The following is a 4456-nucleotide window of genomic DNA, read 5'->3' as shown; positions in this document are numbered from 1 at the left end:
TCCTTCTCTGCCTGACTTATTTCGCTCAGCATAACACCCTCAAGGTCCATCCATGTTGCTACACATGGCCAGATGTCATTGTTTCTCATTGCCATGTAGTATTCCATGGTATAGATAAACCACATCTTCTTGATCCATTCATCTGTTGATGGACACTTAGGCTCTTTCCATGTTTTGGCTATTGTGGAGAGCGCTGCTATGAACATTGGGGTACATGTGCTCCTATGCATCAGCATTTCTGTATCCCTTGGGTAAATTCCTAGCAGTGCTATTGCTGGGTCATAGGGGAGTTCTAGTGTGAGTTTCCTGAGGAAACTCCACACTGTTTTCCAGAGGGGCTGCACCAGTTTACATTCCCACCAACAGTGTAGGAGGGTGCCTGTAAAACAAGGGAAATTCTCTCCATCTTACAGAGCTAGTCATTGGTTTGGTAAAGGAAGATCTGAATTATCCATGCTGTTTACATTTGTGTTTTATAATGATTGAATATGAAGAGATAGGCTAGATTAGCGTTCCATTATTTTTAGTGTATACATACCATCAGGTTTCTGGTCTATCATCACCTAAGTTATAATATTTGCTATTTCTCTTAGGAAAGCTTTTAAGGTGAACCTTATACTGCAAAGACAGAAACATGAAATCTTAACCTCTTTGAAACACACGCGCGCGCACACACACACACAATTATTCCCAATTAACCAATATATACACATATTTTTCTTTTTCCTAAAAACTTAGGTCATCTGTTTGGAACGTGGAATGAATCTCTGGGTGGAAATAATGATGTACATAGTGGTTAGGCTCTTAGCTAGCCCATAAAAACTATTAGGTCTCAAAATATTGTGGTACCATTAGTAGTATCAGAAGTATGTAATGCTGTAAGCCACTATATATTTTTTTTAAGAAATGTATCCAGATTTTCAACCTGAGAGACCTGGAGTGAACCCCTCTTGCTGTAGCTTGGAAGGTAGTGTTGCCAGGTAGGAACAGAGGAAGGAAGAATCCCTTAGTTCATGAAGAGAGACTTCTACAGTTTAAGCCAGATCTTTCCTTGTCCGCAATCCTGGCCTCTCACCAGTCAGCTTGCCTTTCTATTGTTACTCTTACTGCCTCAGACAGAAAGTTCTCCATCTGATTTCCAAATGAGGTCACAGTCTTCTCTGGTGCTGAAGAGATTTTGGAATTCTCATTATGATTTGTTAAGCATAGGAAGCAGAGACAGAAAAGAAGCACCTTTCCCTACCACCACCATGCACACTCATACATTTTTAAATGTCTTCAGGTGAGGGTCGATGGAGGCAGGTGGGTGGGGGGATGGGTTAGATGGGTGATGGGGATTAAGGAGCACCCTTGTGATGAGCCCTGGGTGTTGGATGTAAGTCGTGAATCAATTAATTCTACTCCTGACCCCGATATTGCACTGTATGTTAACTAAAATTTAAATAAAAATTTTTAAAAATGTACTCAGGTGACAATGATAGCTTTTTAAACCCACCACTGGATAAAGGTGTCTTCATTTGCAGGTTCAATGAACTACATTTTGTCTGAGGGTCTCTCAAATGTGGGATGTTGTGTGAGGTGACTGAGTTGGCTGTGAGGGTGCTGCCTAAGGGCTTTCTTTGGGACTTGAGAAATGACAAGTGGCTGTAGAGAGCAACTCCCAAAGGTTTATTTCCATTTCCTTCTCTTCCCTTCTTTTGTGCCCCAAGTAGTCTTCCCGTCACAGATCCGGGTTACCATGAAGTGAGTTAGGGTGGTGTTGGAGATCCCAGGTCCCAATGGTGTATACAATTATAAGATGGTAACAAGACACCTTCCTATATCTGACATACGTGTATATGTGTATCTCTTGCATTGCTCTTGGGTTTATTGTCTTATAATCTCATGTAAGTATCTTCTTAAGGTCCCAGGGTGAGACTGTACCTGAGTGCTGGAATGCATGGCCACTACTGTCAATCACCTGGGAAAGTGGTAACTCTTAGGACCCAGTGGGTTGAGGTCCTCTCCCCTCACCCATCCCCTTCCCTTCTCATCTGGACTTTCAGAAATCTGGGCACACTTGACAGCATTCCAGGTGGGTTGGAGTTACAGATAACCTCTGCCACATGGAGCTAGTCAGGGAGTCATCTCGATAGGAGTGCTTGAGCCCAAGCTGCATGAGTTCTGTTTTGTAAACCAGATTATCTAGTTTTGTTTTATGGCTGTTTCCATTTTGTAACCTCCAGATCCTTGGCGAAAACTTTTTTCAATGTTCCAACATGACCTCAGCTGTGTGTGATGGGAGGGGCTTGGGGGTGGATTTGGGGAAGTAGGTGTCCCTCACATGGTGGTGACAGCAGGGACAGGTCTCCAAGGGAGAAGGTGGGCATTATACCTGTGAGGTCTGCTTACTATTTGCCAGTGGACATTTCATCCGTGCAGCCCATCTAGGGGCATCTAGATTTGACTTGAGTAAAGAAGAGGGCAAATTCCCTTTTTAAGTGTTCAGGAAAGGAAAAAATCTACTGTTACTTGAAAGTAAGAGGCAATACTCATAGTTGCTATGGCCGGCTGACCGACTGAGCCAAGTCTAGATGGCCATTTGTAGGCCACCTTGTATCCTAAAGAAGCAACAAAACAAGACTTTGATTAAATGTGTACAAAAGAGGGTGCCTGGGTGGCTCAGTCAGTTGAGCGTCTGGCTTTGGCTCAGGTCATGATCTCGTGGTTCATGAGTTCAAGCCCTGTGTTGGGCTCTGTGATGACAGCTCAGAACCTGGAGCCTGCTTCAGGTTCTGTGTGTGTGTGAGTGTGTGTGTGTGTGAGTGTGTGTGTGTGTCTGCCCCTCCCCAGCTCACTCTCTCTATCTCTCTCTCTCAAAAATAAATAAACATTAAAAACAATTTTTTAAATGTATACAGAAGAAAAATGCATGTTTCAAACATTAGTTATAGCCAGTTAAACTAACTTCTTTTATTTCCACTTTTTCAAATGAAAAGATAAAAATTTCGAGCTCATGCAAAATCATTAATTTAACAGATTACAAATGTGTTATAACTAGCACCCAGACTAAAGATGCCTTCTAGAGGCTCCACCTTGACCCACAGCTACTGCTCCATTTATCTGCTCACATTTATAGTAAAATGCCTGAAAATGTGCTGCTGTCTCCACTTACCGTGCCTTGTATTCTCCCTTGGGGTCTCTCTAGCCTGCTTTTCAGTCCACTGAAACCCCTCTCGTCAAGGTCCCCAGCAGCCTCTATCACGACAAATCTGTGGAGTTCACAGTTTTCTACCTCAGCACTTGACACTGTTGATTACTCCCTCCTTCTCGAAACACTTTCTCCACTTGGCTCTCTGATCGCCACACATGTGCAGCGTGCCTTCCACCTCTCTGGGCATTCCTCTTCTTTCCAGCCTCTAATTTTATATGTGCCTCTGAGTCAGACCTCCAACCTGTTGTCTTCCCCACAGCCAGTCCCACAACTTTAACTCTCCCCATTTATATCTCTAGCCCTGACTTTTCCCCCCACACTTTCAAAAATACGCCTGATCAGCTTCCCTACTTAGATATCTAAAAGGTATCAAACTTCAGCGTCTCAGCAGAACCCTTAATGCCCCTTCCTCCCAAACTGTCCCTCTCCCCGTCTTCCAAACGCCATGAGTATGAGGCTCCACCATGTATCCAGTTGCCTGGATCAAAATCTAGGCATTGTGCTTGATTCTTTGTCACACACCACATCCAGTACATCCTTTAGCTAGTTTGGCTCCACCTTCGTATAATATCCCAAGTCTAACCATCAGTTTTTGCCAGCTCACTGCTACAGCTCTAGTCTAGGCCACTCTTGGTTTTCTACCTAGATCTTAGATCCTAGACTAACTGCTTCGTGACCAGTCTCCTTGCTTCCGCTCTTGCTCCCACCAATTCATTTCCCTCACAGCAACCACATGTCTTTTAGAAAGCACACATCAGATCATTGTCATTCACCTGCTTAAAACTTACGACATCCTCTCCCACTCAACAAAATCCATACTTCTCGGCATGGCCTATGAGGTCCTGTCTGTGTCGCCTTTTATCTCCTCCCCCTGTGCACATTTGCTTTAGTTTCATCTAGCGTGCTGGGTTTCTTGCTGGTCTTCAAACATATCCAAGCTCATTTCCACCCAGAAGCCTCTGACTGACATACTTTTTCCCCATATACAATGAAGACTCCATCCCCCATGTTCTTTAGCTCCCTGGTCAAAATGTTACCTCCTCAGAGAGGCCTTCCCCGACCACTCGGCCCAAAATGGCAACCTCACATTTGTATTTAATGTCCCCTGACTAATATATAATAAGCTCCATGAGAGCAGAAACCTCGTCCATCTTACCCATTCTGTATTCACAGTGCCTGGCCTATGGGACTTATTGGGACTTATTGATTGGATGGATGGATGGATGGGTGGGTGGATGGGTGGGTGGTAGATGGGGGGGTGGG

The sequence above is a fragment of the Crocuta crocuta genome, unplaced genomic scaffold (assembly GCF_008692635.1).
Source record: "Crocuta crocuta isolate KB4526 unplaced genomic scaffold, BGI_CrCroc_1.0 scaffold24, whole genome shotgun sequence".
Classification (NCBI taxonomy): Eukaryota; Metazoa; Chordata; class Mammalia; order Carnivora; family Hyaenidae; genus Crocuta; species Crocuta crocuta.
The sequence above is the reverse complement of the archived record's forward strand: the minus strand, read 5'-3'. Positions refer to the sequence as shown.